At 44.4% G+C, this 18,705-nt stretch overlaps 1 protein-coding gene across 1 annotated transcript in view; it reads right to left on the reverse strand.

Moving 5' to 3' along the window:
- The window catches only part of lingo2b (leucine rich repeat and Ig domain containing 2b), a 30,067-nt gene extending 15,612 nt beyond the window's left edge, over positions 1 to 14,455 (reverse strand). Inside the window, exon 1 of the mRNA XM_015970492.3 lies at positions 14,177 to 14,455. The gene's annotated coding sequence lies outside the window, so the exon portion shown is untranslated. The remainder of the gene's footprint in view (positions 1 to 14,176) is intronic.
- Positions 14,456 to 18,705: the final 4,250 nt, after the last annotated feature.

Genomic DNA, 18,705 nt, shown 5'->3' on the forward strand with positions numbered 1-18,705 from the left:
ACACAATAAAGAAAATGGATAAACTCACATTTTGATGCTTCAAACCTGGAGGACATGTGAGAAGGAAGGAAGTGGGCCAGGGAGCCCTTCTGCATCAACATAACCTTCAGAATTAAAGGTTGTGAGCAAATGAATGAATTCATCTAAAAACATCTGTTTTATCAGCAGCCAGATGGAGACGACCAGCTGGCTAAAACCACCGTGCTTGACACGCCTTATTCCAGGAACCCACCAGATCCCGGTCAGACTCCAGTACACAAAGTGGTGGCGCAGATGTCAGAGCTGTCAGGAGACGTCCGCATAGATGAATGGGCGGATCTGCCAACAAGACTCCTGCATTAGCAGGACAGTCGGAGAGGGACTTGCCGTAGGACATGGCTCAGACACACCTGAGTGGAGACCCTGGGCAAGGAGAGCCTGACGTGGCACCAGCTCTCTGGGATGGAAGGAGGCAGAGGAAGTGAGGTCGGAGGAGCAAATGAACGAGGATGGGCCAGATGCTGGTGGAGATGGAGGGCTACAGACCTCAGTGCTGAAATAAATACCAGGCTGTCATTCCAGAGCAGAAGGGACACCGGTCCAGGTCTCATTGGACACCATGACAGCTTCACTGTGGGCTGTTGTGACAGTTTGGTAACCGTTCCTGATCTGGAATCAGTTTGTTGGTACTTTGGGAACCATGTCTTTATCTGCATATGGCTGTACGCCCTTCGCACACAGAACAAACAGCAAATTAAACACAAACCAGGTGAGAATGTTCAGTCTGCTGGTCAAAATGTCTGTGGGCGGGGCTACCGGAATGTTCTGATCCCATCAGTGATCTCCCAGAGCCTTTTGCATTTCTCACAAACCAAAAGTTCGCTAACATCTACTTTAAGATCTGTTCAGAGAACTAACACCAACTTTAATGATAAAATAAAACTGCAGCAAACCCGCATGACCACAAGGATCATGAAATAAGAGTCTGGTCATTGAAATCTGGCAAAGACCTCAAGTATATAACTGCTGGGAGGGTGGTTAGTGACTGGTAACAACTGGGCAGCTGCGAGTCAAAAGGAACCGAGAATTAAAACAAACAAAACAGACGATCTGTAACTTTCTTAGATCACAGGCCTCATGGAAAACACTTTTAAATTGTCACTTTCTGTTTGGACGTACGAGCTTCCATAGAAACTTCCCTCTGCTTAACAAAACTTAGACCGAGCAGGATCTCCTCACCATTAAACAGATGTATTATTCTGCTGTACTGATCAAGAACAGATAATAGTACTGATCCATTTTAAAAGCCTCAGATGTTTCAAGCTACATGTTTAGGACGCACTGCATTTTTGGTTCTCTTTAAAACACAGAAAAGGTTTCTTTTTACCTTGCCGACAGTTTCATTTACCGGCTGCAAACTTCCTCAGAGCTGACGTGGATGTTGGCGTCACTTCCTTCTCCGTTTATCCGCGGGCAGCAGAGGAAGTTGTCGCCCTCTGCTGCCCAGAGACGTGGATAAGGGACCATGAACTGAGACGATGGGGTTTACACATTGGATCGTGCACGGGACTGTGTCATCGGTGAAGGGAGAACGGCCAGCAGAGGGCGACAACGTCCTCTGCTGCTCGCAGATAAACGAAGAAGGAAGTGACACCACCATCCATGTCAGCTCTGAGGAAGTTTGTGGCCGGTAAATGAAACGGTCAGCAAGGCAAAAAAAAAAAACTTTTCTGTGTTTTAAAAAAGAACCAAAAATGCAGTTAGAAACTAAACACAGCAAGAATTTACCAAAGATGTTTAGGACTCTTATTGTGAAGGATCAAAGGAAAGTCTGAGCTCCTCCCTAGATGCTGCTACAGAAGTAGCTCATAGATGGCTCCTTAAAGTGTTTCATTATTTATAGTTTACTGTGTAACAACCTATGTCGATGGAAACAACACACCCGAAGGCCTTCACTAACTCTGCTTTTCCAAAACGACAGACCGGAATGTTCTAATTCATCCGAATGTTTGCCTGGTGGATTGTCAGATTCCTGCCGCTTTACTGTGTTAGTGTTTATTTTGCCAAAACATATAAACAAGAGATTATTTAAACCTTCCAGAGCTGGCGGTAAGCCTCCAGGAGGAGCAAATCCAGTCTGGAATGGACGGCTCGCTTTGTTCAGCTTGGATTATTTAGCTTCATCTCAGAAGTTTGTTTGAATCTTTTTATAATCATCTTTATTTGGATCCGAACATTTTTATTGTTGTTGAAGCACGTGTGACATAATGCATCAAATATGAAATAATAGTTATAAAACACCAGCCAGATTTTAAAAGGTTAATGACTATTTAGCCAAATGTAAATTAAATAAATAATCAGTTTACATCATGATTTCTGATTCTGAACAAAGAAGCTTCAGTCAGGATCAGCTGGTTACGATATTCAGAAAATGTGGACAAAATTCATAAACAACCGTGGACCAATGGGATTCTGGTGGAAAAGGTGAGGAAGCCCCACCCCCTCGTGGAGCTCTGGTGAACTTTGTGGTAGAGACAGCTTAAAGAGCAAGTCACCCCTTACAAGAAGCGTACTTCATTCCCACTTCATGTTTGAAAAATGCAACAAATGCTGTTGCCTAGCAGACCGAGAGGGTGGAGCCACTAACAAATACACACACTCATGACATTGTGACATCATAATGTACCAGTTTACATCATAGCATACCTCTTAGCCAATAGCGGTGGCAGATTTAAATTCAAATGCAGTGAAGAGTTTTTACCTGACAACGGCACAACACTGACAGTTTCAGGCAGAAAATTTAAATTTTAACTAAAATGCACTAAAGTGCAAAACTATTGACTACACGTGTCTGCAGCACGATTATACACACATTTATATAGTTTATCAGGAAAAAATAATTGATTTGGGGGTTACTTGCTCTTTAAAGGTCACAGAAAGCTGGACTTTTACACTAACGAAGTGGGATTTTTAATCTTTGAATAATTAATGTTTTTGAAATTTTTGTCGCAAAACGCGACGGACAGGTTTGACTCATCGCATCTCCAACAGTAAACACAGTTGACACAAAACACACACGTGCTACTATCAGAGCCTTCTGATTCTCACTGGTTAAGAACTCTTTTCAACCCAACGTGTAGTTGTTGCTTAGCAACAGCTTTGCATTCACTCCTGTGTCTCATAGGCATGTGGTTGCCATGGTGATCCTAACAAGCTACGGGTGGTTACTATGGTGACCCTAACGAGCTACTAGTGGTTTCTACGTGACCCTGATGAGTTACAGGTGGTTACTATGGTGACCGTAACGAGCTACTAGTGGTTTCTACGTGACCCTGATGAGTTACAAGTGGTTACTATGGTGACCGTAACGAGCTACTAGTGGTTTCTACGTGACCCTGATGAGTTACAGGTGGTTACTATGGTGACCGTAACGAGCTACTAGTGGTTTCTACGTGACCCTGATGAGTTACAGGTGGTTACTATGGTGACCGTAACGAGCTACTAGTGGTTTCTACGTGACCCTGATGAGCTACAGGTTGTTAACTTGGTGACCCTAATGAGCCACTGGCAGTAGCTTTAACTTTCCGGTTAACCATTGTTATTTATGACATTATTTCAAATGTAAGCTATGAATGGTAATAATGATTATTTTAGGCTTCATCGAATCAAATACAGTCAGGTTTCAGAGGAAGCAGGCTAAACCGTGGCATCGCTAGCCCGTTTCTGCTGAACGTGCGTATGGATGCTGATACGAGGTCTGCTGCAGCAGAACTTGACAGATCCTTAAAACATCACCTAGCTGGAGTGATGTTTAGACGTCTTCGGGGTGCGTCAGAGTGGTGGGGAAGTCACTGCCGGCTTACATATGCAACCCTTCTGATCTGATTCAAATACTCCTGGTCCCCCGCCGCCGCTCGGCTGCAGCTTCCCTCCTTGTTAGGGGTGGGTAGGGTGGGGCAGCTGCAGTGATGCAAACAGAGCTGAAGAGAATTTAAATGAAATTATTCTGCTGCTCTGTTGTCATCCTCCTCTCTCCCTGTCTCATGCTGTAAATAACTTTTCGGCTCAGTCAGATAAAGTGACAATTATTGATGAATAGTCATCGGCAGCAGAGTCTGGCACCTTTCATCGTCTCAGGCCCAGAACCGTCATCACTAACACTCCAGAACCACAGCAGTCTTCAAACAAAAACAGTTTAGCAGCAACGACGAGCCACAAACGCAATGAAATTCTGGTTTTCATTCATCGGCTGGACTTGTGTTGCACAAAAGGACACGGCTATCGCAGAGCGTGTGGCGCGATGTTGTCATCCTGAAAAAGCCTCTGAGTCTGCAGCTTTGGCCGTCAACCAGACAAACGTCCCCCATGGCAAGGAGTGTGCTTCCAGACAGCGGATCAACCGGAGCGTTGGCGTCCACACAACAGGACAGCTGAGAGGCCTCGGGGCTCCACCACTGGAGTGCATGCGTTCCCGGCACCACACTCAGTGTTCCATAACGAGGACTGAATTAGGACATCACCTCTCTGACCACCACCAGGTAATCAACGGGAATTTGTTCCTAAACAATCCGTTTTTATTCCCGCTTCCTGTCACAGAGACCAATCAACCAACATCATCTTGCTTCCTCCATCCTAGATGACAGGAAATCAGTGCCTGTTTTCATTCCTCTGCATTTCCTGTTAGGAAATACGTTTTATTTGTGTTCCTCAATTTATTTTTTACGCCTCGGCGCGGCAGACAGGCCTGATTGGGTTTGTTGGTGCCGAGTTCTGTTTCCCTAAAGCGAAACAGCCACCGTCATGTAAAAACCTTTTTGTCACGATGGAGCTTTAGGGCCACTGTTGAATACATCTACATGAACAGAGCAGGAGTCGGAGAAAACGAAGCCGTTAAAGTCAAAAGCATCATGTCTGACATTTCCGACGTCTTTAACAGGACTTGTGCATTCCTCAAACATCTGCTCCACTGATTTCTACAGACGTGGTCTTCTGCCCCCTTGTGGGAGAACCAACTAGTGCAGCAAATAAGAGCCAAATATATTGTTATAGTGGTGTAATTGTATAAAGTTTTTTAAATACCGTAAATCCTCTAATACAGGCCTGTATTCAATTAACGTCCGAGTCTCATATTTTGGCCGGTGTCGGAGTCTGCGGAGGTGAATAATGGCCGGTCTCTTATTGTGGCAACAAGCAAGTACGGGGGGCGGTTGTGTCATCGTCTCACTTTTGATTTGCCAGTGATAGACCATGAGGGTAACTTTAACCGTGCGAAGACGAAGAGGAGACGAAAATTTGATATCAAGTTCAAAGAGAACGTGCTGATTATGCTGCAGAACACTCTGGGGAGCAATAGGGGTTGTATGAACTAGTCGACTTCACTATAGTGACTTTTTATGCTTGTCATCGACTAGTCGCTGTCACGTGATAATGAACGGCAAGATGCAGCCCTCGGAAAAGACAGCAGCCTGCTGTCAGCAGGTGACAAGCTCCTGCGCTCGGGGGGGCAATGCGCTGTGCCAGAGCGTCGGTACTGACACGCGATCGTTCATGTCGGTTCATTTCCTTTAATGCTTTCTGTCTTTTATTTGCGCCTGATGCGTTTCGCTGTGGAGCGGGGCGCATCAACTTGTCCTCAGGTGACGCACCGATCACTGCCAAGCAGCGGCACTCCGCTGTTTTTGCGGTCGGTAGATCTTTTAGAACTGCAGTTCAAAGGTAACCCATGAGGTGAATATATATGAACCCAGGTAGCAGTTTTTCTTTAGGACTGAGAGGAGATGCAGGAAGATAACAAACAGACAGGACAGAAAAATAGTCAAATAAAAACAAGTTAGTTTTTGTACCTGCTGTTGCAACAAACAGACACCATTGAAAGTAATCAGAAGTGAGGAACAGAAAATGAAACAATTATTTTAATGTTTAGAGCAGCAGGAACTCCGAGAGGCTGCAGGCGCATCAGTGAGTTTGCGGCCGCTGCGCGGGGGGGGGGCGGGGGGGGGCTGAAGCAGAAACTACCGTTGTTAAAAGAAATGTGTTTAACTTTGAAAATGTGAGCGCAATTTTAATTGTCAAAAACTCCAACGAACCATTAGTTCATTTTGCTCAAATAGAAATAGAGGCCTGCCTCTAATACTGGCCCTCCTTCCAATAAAGGCCTGGAGCTTGATGAGCTTGAGTCAAATACAGGCCCGGGCCTGTATTAGAGGATTTACGGTAGTTCTATATTTGTTTTATTAATATTAGTGTACACAGACGCACACGGCTGTTTCACATCGGACCAGATATGAAAACAAAAACCTTTTGTGATTCTTTTAACAACGTTTTTGAAATCTTGGAAGGAATAAAACGTTTTTTCTTCTAATTGTAATGCATCTGCAGGCTCGTATAAATAAAACCTTTATTCTGAGAAGAACTTTGAAATTTGATTGTTTTCTGGGTAAATTTAAGACTTTAATCCTAGAAGCTTATTTTTAAGGATATGGAAAGGCACTTATTCATTTTTCCATCTCTTGTGATGCCAACACAGCGTTACTAACTTGCTACTCTGTTAGTGATCAGCTTAAAACGGGCGTGTCCGATGCAAGCCGCGGGCTATTTGTGGCCTCTGAAGTGACTTTGTGGCGAGTGCGTTTCTAGAATGCTCTCTAGTGTAGAGCAACACTGTTTAGCACCCCTCATCATCAGGAGGCCTGTTTTTGAACCCTACATAAGTTTCCTTCTGTTAAAGGGGAATTTTCCTCTCCACTGTCGCCACATGGAGATTAGACACAGGTCAGTGACTCGGTCATTGACCTGCTTTTACCGTGTCTTATGACTGATTGCCTTTGGTGTTTTATTCTGTGCTTTCCCTGCTTTTATTTTCTCGTATTTTTAGTACTGACGGCGCTTTTATTTATTCTATTTTTAATTTTATTTTTAGGTTGTTTGATTTTTTTTCTGTTTTTACGGAGCTCCTCTGTTCCCTGCTGTACAGCACTTTGGTCAGCAGTCATGTTTTTAAATGTACTCTATAAATAAACATGGTATGGGTATGGTATGGGTGCAGTCTGCTGGGTAGGTTACCTAAGTAGGTTCAGTTGGAAGGTTACTTTGTGAAGTGGCTTAACATGACTCTCGATGCGAGATGGGGCTGTTTAAATAAACTGAATTAAATTGATTTATACCCTCAAAACAATCTTTGCATTTTTTTTCTTTGCACATTTTTGTGGCCCTTGAGGAATTTTGATTCTTGTCTTGAAACTTTTAGACACTAGTTAACATTCGGTTCTCTCCTGAATGTTCATGTTCCTCAGCTTTTCTTCACTTTCATCTCCTTCTACTTACTTCCCACACTCTTCAGCTTTTGGTTCCTGCTGCACAGTGAGGCTATCCGATTAGCTGCAATGGTTCCACATCCAACTAAAGTAAATGTGCCGAAGCTGGGATAGAAGGAGGCAGAGGAAGTGAGGTCGGAGGAGCTAATGAACGAAGATGGGCCAGATGCTGGCGGAGATGGAGGGTTACAGACCTCGATGTTGAAATAAATACCAGGTTGGAGAGAGGTAAGGGTGGGGGGCAGCAGGTGAAATTCTCAGATCAAATCTGGCTCTTGGCTTATGTCACATTTAATTCCCAGCCTCGTCTGTCTGGGCTCGGGTTATTTTAGCCTCCTATCAGTCCCACTGTTAGCTTTAAAATAGTTAGATTTTCTAAAATATTGTTTAAATTTGTGCTAATGCCAAAGGTAACCCATCAGTTTCTTTCCCATTTTAGTGTTTCTGCAGGAGTGCATCCTCCAGAGATCGGCCCGTTGCTGGTTGTCCTCCCAGTGAGTGGGATGTGCTCTCAGCCTCACTGAGAGATGAACACACTCATGTGCAGCACTTTGAGTGACAGACACATTTTGACTTTACCGAGAGGGTTTCATTTTGTCTGTTGTCCTAGCAACCAGAAGCTTTTCCCACTAGCTCTTTTTCTACTATAAAAAAAGTAATATTATCATCTGACTTTAAATGTGGTCTAAATGTCAGGAACAATATCAGAGGTTTTAACTGGAAACTTGGCAAGAAGAAGAATCCGAGCCAGAACCAGCCATTTTTATTTGGAATGGGATAAAAGAGCTAAGTGTTAAAAGTTTTCACAATCAGTGTTTTATTCTCACCAGTAGAGATTCGGTCAGATGATGTGTTGAAAGAAAGTTTTAGCTTTGAACAAATTAGCTGCATCTTCTCATTTGTTTCAGTATACTTTTGTTAAAATATTCAAACAAAAGTATTTTTATTCTGGTTCTATTTATTTATCTACATACACACACACACACACACACACACACACACACACACACACACACACACTTGCATGCACACATGCACACACGCACACACACACACATGCTTGTATGCACCCATGCACACACGCACACACACACATACACACGCTTTCATGCACACATGCACGCACACACACACCCACCCACACATATGCATGCACCACACACACACACACACTTGCATGCACACATGCACGCACACACACACACTTGCATGCACACATGCACGCACACACACACACAGATGCACCACACACACACACACACACACACACATGCGCGCACACACACACATGCGTGCACACACACACACATGCATGCACACACACACACACACACACTTGCATGGACACATGCACGCACACACATGCGCGCGCACACACACACACATGCGTGCACACACACACACACACACACTTGCATGCACACATGCACGCACACACACACAGATGCACCCCCCCCCCCCCCCCCCACACACACACACACCTTTTTGCTACATATCATGTATGACAGTCTGGACCTGGAAAGTTAGGGATTTGGAATAATGCAAAAGTTTGCAGTCCTGTTAGCCTGTTGGAGTTTTAGAAATTTCCCAGCTCGAACACGGCACATCTTTGTTTCTCATTTCTGGATTCGTGGTTTCCAGGTTCCTAAGTTAGATCAACTCTAAGAGACGATCCTGGTCCTTGCTGGAAATGTTTTGTATTGTGTCCCTTTTGAAGACATTGTCATTATGAACGGTGTCAGATGAAGTGTAATGTATTAGATCTTCAGAACATTCTGGACAAACTGGACAAAACAGATGTCAGCAGCAGGACCCCACAAGGTAATAAAACCCAGGAGGTGTGAATGTCTACGCACAGTAAGTTGACACTAATTCAATATATTGATTTTGTGATAAATGGACCTGATTCTACTGGCTTACAGAAAGATTTAGCTTCTTACTGTTGAATACAGTAACAGACATGAAGGTGTTTGATGGATCATATATCTTAAATCAGTCAATAGCTCAAAGGCAGCAGCTGAATGAGCGTAATTTACTCCATTATGAACGTGTTCATGTGCAAAAATACACAATTAAACTAATAGTTGCAATCATTCTAAAAGCTTAATCCTACATTGTGATGCAACAAAATTCACAGTTTCTTCTCATCCTCAGTCACGCTGACACGTTCATTTTGATGAAAAAATCCTGCAGAACATTTTTTCGATTGCCTGCTTTGAAGCGATTCTGGCTCCGGCGTGGCAGTTTGAGCTCCGGTGTGCATTCTTGTGCAGGAGGAGCTCTTTTTTTTATGTTGGAGCATAATTCTGCTCTTGTGAATTTCCCACGCATCAGTGGTACATTTTAATCGTGCACTGGAGACGTGGTCAGGGACATGGAAAGGGGTGGGGTGGGTGGTATTCTTGAGTTTGTTAAAAGTGACGCCTACAGAAACCAGCATCTGCAAGTCTAATCACACTCCAGCTAAGGACCCCGTAGAATGGCCTCGGCTGGCTGCATCACTAATGTGTTGCTGGGCTGCAGCCACCGCCGTCCTGGTACGCTGGACAAATCAGAGCAGGACGTGGACAGAGACAAGCAGAGTCATCGTTCTGACTGCGGTTTGGATCGTTTCCATGACAGCCCTCATCATGCTGCACATTCTCAGCTAAAATCATATGTCATCAATTATTAATCACCCACCGCCAAAGTTGTGTGTGTGTGTGCATGGACGTAATTTTTGGGGGGGGGACAGGGGGGACATGTCCCCCCCACTTTTTCCAAAGCCAAGTTTTGACCCCTGCACTTTTTACCATCCAAAAACAATATTACACTATATTAAATTGACACAGGTTGAGCTCTAGGACCAAGCGGAAAGCAACCGTTTGTGTTGAAGCCTGTTTCCCATTAGAACATATTGCAAAGATACCCCCCCCCCCCGTGTCCCCCCCACTTCTAAAGTGAAAATTACGTCCTTGTGTGTGTGTGTGTTTCTGTTAGCGAAGTATCTCAAGCAATGCAGGACAGATTTCAATTAAACTATCAGGAAGTGATTATTAAATGTACATCGAAAGCTGATTACGTTTTAAAGGCAATCCAATTAAATATGGCTGCCACAGCTAATGACCCATTTGGGTATAACTTGTTTAATGTTACAGATCCTGCGCTAAACCTGGATGAAGCCCAGAGGTGCTCATGATTAGATGATCAGATAAAATTAGCAAATTAAAAAAATATTTTATAGGAATTCCCGGTCTAGAGATCACATTTTAAAAAGACTTGCAGGTACAGATTTGCATCAACAGGTGGCAGATTTCAGGCGGACTGATCAAATATTCAGAGTCGGGGGGCTGATCGTGAAAAAGAAAGTGATCAACACTGACAGTTGGAACACGTGCACGACTGTAGCGGCGAGACTTTAATAAACCGTAACGCCACACTGAATTGCGCCGCTGCAATGAAAGGTTACGTCTGTGTTGATCTTAATGTTTAGCTGCTGCTGAGCAGCGTTTTAGTCATCATTCATGTCACTGAAAACTGAATTTCACATGATTAGTGTTGTTGCATCCATAAATAAATAAATAAATAAATAAATAAATAAATAAAGCCAGATGTTGTTTCATTTCCCAAAATAAAAAAATGACATTTATTTAAAGAAAATCCTCCCTAAAACCAGTTCCTTACACATCAACACAAACGACATGCTTCTAATTGTCTTGAGCTTTCCTTCAGCAGGTGAGTCAGACAGAAAAATGGTGTTTGCTGAGATCAGGTGAGGTGAGGACTTAATAGCACGTATCAAGTAGATGTTTAACCCCAATTCAGCAGCAGAGGAACAGTGAAAATGCTGCTGAACCGTGGCCAGAGGAAACCGTCCTGTTGTCGCGCCGAAGATGATGTTTGACCTTTTGAATATCAAATGTCATCATTTCCACTTTATTTCCTCTTTCAAGAGATACTGAATTCAGAAGAGCGGGATGCGTGGGAAGAGACGACAGAGATAATAATGACTCCGGCTATCGCCAGCAGAGACACAGAAACAAACAAATAAACATCACTCAGAGTTTTCAGCTTCCTAATTCAGGAAAAGTGATAATTGCCTCTGGCTTTGTGAGCCAAACGGGACATTAAACATTAAAGCTGGACGGTGGAGGACGAGATTTCCTTCTGCTGGTTTATATTTAATGAACAAGACACAAAAAAATCAAAAGGAATGACTTTCAGGAAGTTCTTGCGTGGGGCCACGGAGACTCGTTAGGCGTGGAGGAATATCTGAATTGTAGTTTGAGATGTTTTATGTCCCGTTTTGTTGGATGTGTTGAGTGGAAGGTTCCAGAGTCAGAATTCCTGTTTAGACTCCAGTTCTATGGAAATCCTATCTGGGAATGTCAAAGGGATCCCTGAGAAGGGTGTCCAGACATCCCTCCTGAAAACAGATGGATTGATCTTTGTCCACATTATTAGGACAAAAGTACCCCTCCACACCACTAGGTGCTCCATGACTCTGAACCACACGGGGATGACATCTACTGGGTTCGGCGAGTAGGAGGAGCAAATGGACAACTTGTTTTTACAAATATCCAAAGTAACTAGAGAAAAGATCCCAATGAGCCTGACTCAGTCACCATGGTAACGAAAACCTTGTTACAGCTTTTACTTCCTCCAGATGGTCAAGTTCAATCATCTTCTCAGCGCAGGGCCAGCTCCAGGGGAGCCAATCTGAGGACCTCAGGAGGAACTGGTCAGACTGGTTCCTAAGGTCTGCAGAAGAACACCAGCAGCTCCAGATGGACTCCAGCAGAAGAAGATCACACCTGCCAGCTAAGAACAGAAACCTGAGGCTACAATTCCCACAGGATCACCAGAACTAGACCAGAAGAAACTGGAAAACTCTTCCTGGTCTGATGAGTCTGAATTTCAGCTGCGCCCCTAACCCTAACCCATCTTCTGATGCTGCTTCCATCCAGCAGGATCAATCACCATGTCACAAAGCTCAGAGCATTTCTAACTGGTTTCTAGAAGATGACCTGTACTCCCAACGGCCTCCACAGTCACCAGATATCAGTCCAGTCCAGAACCTTTAGGATGTGGTGGAAGGGGAGCTTCTCATCATGGATGGAGCTGATGCTGACATGTCAGGATGGACCAGAACCTCTGAAGATCATTAGATCTAAGATGGTCCATCCCACTACTAACGGAGTGTATCTAATAAATTGTCGCTGTTAATAAAGGAAAATGCTTATTTCCACTTGTTGCTGCATCGTTTGGCGCTCCTCCCTCCATAATATCTTTATGTAATCATGAGATTTTGTGATTATTTCTTTTGTATTCAGATGGATTTCTGATCTAATCCACCTAATGCCAATAAATTAAACCCGTAGAAGTAAAACAGAGCTTAACATTCGGCTCATAAAGCTCTAATCACTGGCAATGCTCGTCTACATTATTGGCACCATCTGAGGGAAAGAAAAGAGCCGAGAATCAACCAGCTGGCCGGGCGGCATGGGAACCACCAGGAGGAAAAAACCAGGACAAAACGTTGGGTTTGGAGGGAGATGTCAGGCTGTAGGAGCACGAATTTATCAGATGGTGTAAGGAGGCAGGAAGCAGAAAGAAACAGGGAGAAAAAAGTAGGAATGTTGAGGAGAAAAGGGAAAAGGTGGATTGGATCAGCTGCTGGGAGCGTGGAGTTGATCTAATCCAGCAATAAAACCTGGAGAAAGCACATGATGGAAGGATGGGAGGGGGGCTGGCAATCCCACCTTTCCTTGCTCCATTATCCTCCCTACACACACACGCACACACACACACACACGCACACACACACACACACACACACACACACACACACACACGCACACACTCCTAATGAGAGATACTTTTTTCTCGCCTCTCATCTTTCCCTTTTCTCTCCGCGTTCCTCAACATCTCCAGGGACCAAACACACCCCTGACAGGTTGCCATGGACACGCCATACACACTCACACACTTTGTCTCTCCATTTCCAGTATCCTCCCTCTCCTCCCTCCATTAGTATCCCTCCTGCTCAGAGCGCCGGCCATTTGTCACAGAAAAACTTTTAATATTTTTCCTGCTTTATTCCCACAAAATGTTTCAGAATTCCCAGTGAGCTCAACCGGATTATTGTTCCCCTTCAATACAAGCTCTGCAACGCTCTTCTGGTTGTTCCTCCGGAAAGTTGCTCCCAATTATGAAGATAAGAAGGGCCAGATTAAATTTGCACACAATTACGTTGGCCATGCCATCCTCAATTACAGCCCGGAGAAGTGGGAGGCAGTGGAGTCTGGGGCCGGAGCATCTCTCAGCTGGGATGCAACTCATTTATAATTCAGCCCTGTTTCTCATACTTAAGGTCAGAATAAAAGTGTGTAAAGTTGTTTTTTTTTACAGGCACTCATCCACATGAAAGGCTACATCTACAATATCCCCCCCCCCCTGCAGGCTTTTAGAGATCCAGGGGGGATGGTGGGGGTGGAGGGGACTTCTAAAACCAGGAGAAAAGCCAATGTTCCTCCACTGCAGGGAGGCCGACCCACAGCAACTTCAAACCATGCATGTGCCACCACCTCCTCAGGGAGGACCAGGGTCCTCCAGGTCAGACTCCCCTTCTCCAAAGTGCTGGAATAATCTAAAAACTCCATCCATCCGCAGCAGCAGCAGCAGCAGCAGGTTTCTAACATCTCAGCTCCACACCAGGAGGGTTTTATTCCTGCATCTCTTTTCGAACCCCACACTAGAAGCAGAGATCCGCCTCTGCTGATGAAACCAGGTGACATTCCCTTCTCCTCTTCCCAGATAAGAGAAGAAGATTCCCTCTTCTTTCCTCTCCTCTCTGCAACTGACTGGACCCAGATGATGCAGATGTGCGTGCTGAAGCCGCTTACCTTTTACCTGCTGCTCCACATCCCATAATCCACCTTCACATCGCAGAGCTTCACTCTCATCCTCACTCACTGGAAACGGAATCTTCTCCGAGTTTCTCCCGGTGCCGCTTCCATGGAAACAACAAATAAACAAACAAAAAACAAAAACAACTTTCACATGATCGGGGTTTCTGGTCCTGGTTTATCTGGTTCCGATTCTGGGTCTCGTCCTGTGGAGCGCCGGGTTTGGAGATGCGTCGGCACCGCGGCGCGTGACAGCGGAGAGGAGGAGGAGGAGGAGGAGGAGGAGGAGGACGGAGATGAAGATGCGTCAAGCCGGCAGCTGCGGCTTCACGGGATGAGTCAACCTTCAGAGTAAAAGCTGGATTACAAAAAACCCAAAAGTCCAGGAGGAGATCAGCTGGTCAGGAATTAGACAAATGCTGACGTTCAAAACGTTTAAAGCTTCTCTTTCATTAAAAACATTAATTATATTTATTTAGAGTTCAGAGGCGGATTTCAGGGTGGTGAAGGTGTGGCACGAGGTCCCAGCAGGGGGCGGAGTTTACCTTCACATGGACACATACAGGTCATTTGTCAGAAACTTCATGTGTTCCTCAAATATTTAATAAAAAACTGCTTTAATAAAATGAGAAACTTCTACAGAACAAAAAACTGGACCTCTGTGGGTGAAGACATCCCTGATATCTCCGTGTCCCGCCTTGGCTTCATGATATCGCTGCATCAGCTGGTCGCTGCACATATCTGATTTCTCTCGGTTTCACACTGAAAGCATCATCGCTGCTAGAATCCATTACAGTCTGTAACGTTTCAAACCAGTCGCGACGCGGACATTTTCAGCCGCGTCCCAGAGGCGTGGACAAATAAACAGATGTTTTAACCTGTCCTGTTCTAGAGTTGATGCTTTATTAGTGATTTTATAATGTTTGACGCGTTAACATCATTTTATTTTTAACTGAAAGAAAATTGAAAAGAAAAATAACTTTAAAATATTATATTTCTACAAATCAAGATCCCGTATTTGTTGGGAGAAGTTTTATTCATAAGCCTGATTGGTTGGTGCTCCCCTGGCCATACGGTGCCCTGCTCAGGGACTTTAGTGGAAGGTCGGCATTTTAAATAAACATCTACACACACACACACACACATACACACACACACACACACACACACACACACTAAATAGACCATTGGAGAGCAGGACCGGCCTGTTTAAGGTCAAAGGTCAGCGGGTGGTCCAGGCCCTGAAGCAGCAGAGCAGCCCAGACCATCACGCCACCACCACGTCTGACTGTTGTAGTGTCAGACACCTGATGGAAAGGGATACACACCTTCCAGACCTTCTAATCCAGATCTTGCGACCATAGACGAAGGTCCCAAACTCCTCGTCACTGCTGTAGGGAGAATTCCGCCTTTTCCCGGGAATAAACTGTGTGTTGACCTTTTATTCTTCCCGTTTGTTCACCTCACTGCTCTTCATGTGTGTGACTTTGCTCCGAGTCTGCACGTGTGATGTTGGAGCAGAAACGAACGTGTCGAGCCTCACAAGCTGCACCTGATCTCAGTCATCACACCTCCCCTATTGCGCCACCTCACAAGTGAGAAGTCGAAAATGAAAAAATATCAAATTAATTGTTTACTTTGACAGTTTTCGCATCTCGTGAACGGCAAGCAAAGAGTTTGAAGGTTGTTTCGTGATTAATTGCTGTATTCACTTGTTAACGGCCGTGTGCTTCAGAGGAACTCCGTCTGAAGGACTTCGTTAAATATAATTTATGTTCTTATGATCACAGAGCCGGAATGTCGAAGGATCCACCCAGGACTACAGATTTGGAGGTGCTGAACCTCATCTCGGACTATGGACCGCAGCTGAAGGTCATAGTTCCATGAAACTTTGAGGATGACATCATCCACTGAACATCTTGTTTGTTTGCAGACTCTTGTGGATAAAACCAGCAGCTGATTGCTGCGCTGGTAATTCAAACATCTTTAGTTCCAGCTCTTTGAGCATCTTTCGTTTTCTTATCTGGACTAAGAGCCGCCTGAGTTACTCTCAGATTGGAGGGGACTTCCTGTCTGATGTGGAGGTCAATAACACAGAAGCACCTCAGGGGACTGCCCTTTTGTTGTTCCTCTTAGTAGGTTTTCAAACCTCCGTCGCTTCAGTGAGGTGGTGAAATGACAGAAGGTCTTTGATAAATCTGAGGAGGATCAAAACTGGAGCTCTAGTGGAAAACTGCGGGGTGGATTCTCTGACTGAGACGAGGTTAGCAGTAGAACATCGAGATGTTTCTCCTTTAATACATCTGTTTGTTTCTGTTCAGACAGATTTCAGAAAAAAAAGCTGAAGCTGGATTTAAAAATGTTTTCTGAAAACTAAATGTTCACATGTCCGGAGATTAAAGCTAAAAACATCAAGACCTTCAAACAGAACTGATGGTTTAAGCCCACCAAAAAATTCTTATTAATAAATAAATGATTAATCTTCCTTCCTGGCTGCTGGATATTTAAATATTTATTAACTTTTTATTGATGTAATTAGTAACAACCGAATGCAGGTGAGTGGGCGTGGCCTTTAGCTCCACATCCTGAATGAGTCTCACTTTGGTTGCAAAAATGTTGCAGGACGTCATCATCCACAGACATCCTCGATTCACCTCTGAGCTGATCCATGAACAGGTTTGATCTCGGACAGCTCGACTCGGGCTCTCAGAAGCTGCTGCTTCTTGTGGGTTTTCCTCTTCCTAGTTGGTAAATATATTAAAAGTACATTTTTTTCTGGTAGTTTGAAACAAGTTAATCTGTTTTTGGAGCTCGAGCCCCACAGCGAGTTCAGTTCGTTCTGCTCCATACGGGCAAGATGGTAGAACCTTGCTATGGTTGCCTTGAAGGGTCAAAAAGGACAGAAGAAACTATTTCAAAGCCCCATGTTTGGAATTGTTTAATTACTTGAATGCTTATTGAGGAAAAACACATTTAATAATATCACACCTGCCTCTTTCCCTTTAGAAAGTTTTTAAAGAAGCAACAAAAGGTAAAACATTTCTTTAGTCTGATTGTTCTGATAGTAGGAGAACGGAAAGCTGCCTCTCAGTCTGATAAAAGACACCATCAGAGCTCCAAAGCTTTGGGCTTCTAGCTGTTTATTTAGCAGCTCTGCCCTGCAGCATCCTGTTTGCTGTCAGCCTCTGAGCGATCCCCGTTCTGTCTGCAGCCTCGTTATTTGCACCTCCAGCCCTCGTCTGGAGCTCTCTGCTGGTTCAGCCCACCTCTAGCCTGCTCCAACCCCCCCGTGGACCTGCCCTCGGCTGCTCCTCTGCAGGAAACCCGGTGTTTGTCACTAGTTTATTCTCATCCAATCATCTCTATCCACTACCAGGGTTTAGTTTTCCGAGTGAAACACTTCATTGAATCTCCTTTTGCTGAATCACAACGACAAAAATGAGATGCAAAGAATCCAAAATGTCTTCATGTTTGCGAGAGATGAGGATCAGATCAAAATGCCACATTAGCATCAACTCAGAGGCTTCATAGACATCCAGAACTAATCAATCCACCAATCAATTCCTCCCAAAACAACTGAATCATTACATGAAGGCTGGACAGAGTTCACAGGACAAGCTCATCAGGGCTTTAGGGTCAGATCAATAATCAGCGTGATGGTTTCTTTCAGTCGGATAAGGAACCATTATGATTCTTATTTTCTATCATGGAGCTTTTTTGTTGTTTTTGGGGATCCAGCTTTCCAGATTGATCATGGAGACTCCAGAGCCCGTGGCATCAGCCTTTCACTCCTTGTTTCTGCCTCATTTTCTCCTCCTGTTCATCGCTGCTCTGCGAGTCTCAGTCTGCACTCGTGTATTATCCATTCATGCCCCTCATCTCTGCTGCTCACATGCAGCACGCTTCCCATTCTCATCCTCAGTGACATATTTTCACCTGTAGCCGAGTCACAGGGGACCCTCACCCCCCACCCCCGTGACTCTCATGTTGCACAATGAGGACCTGAAACTGTTTTCTCTCAATTTCATTCAAACGAGGACAAAATGTTCTGACAAAGACAGAAATGTCAGACAGGAGCAGGTTGACATTTATACACATTTCATCTTGATTTAGATGATCAAGGTTATGATGGAGGAATTATGGGAAAATGTTTTCTTTGGAGAACAGCATCTGAAGAAAATCTAATAAAATATGATTTAAACAGAACTGAAATAAAGTTTGTCCCCAAATTCTGCAATTTATCATTTTAATTAAAAGTTCTGCTGTGCGAGCAGCAAACCAGTCAGACAGCCAAGCGCCCGGGAGAAAACCAGGACTACAAGTACTTGGATGGTGATTACAAAACCAGGACCAGGTGAGCTAATAGTAGATGAAACACAGGTGTGTGTGTGTGTGTGTGTGTGTGTGTGTGTGTGTGTGTGTGTGTGTGTGTGTGTGTGTGTGTGTGTGTGTGCGTAGCTGAAAAACAAGGAGAACTGCAATGAATGGGGCTGCGCAGTGGCGCGGTGGTTAGAGCTGTTGCCTTG

The sequence above is a fragment of the Nothobranchius furzeri genome, chromosome 18 (assembly GCF_043380555.1).
Source record: "Nothobranchius furzeri strain GRZ-AD chromosome 18, NfurGRZ-RIMD1, whole genome shotgun sequence".
In the NCBI taxonomy this organism is placed as follows: domain Eukaryota; kingdom Metazoa; phylum Chordata; class Actinopteri; order Cyprinodontiformes; family Nothobranchiidae; genus Nothobranchius; species Nothobranchius furzeri.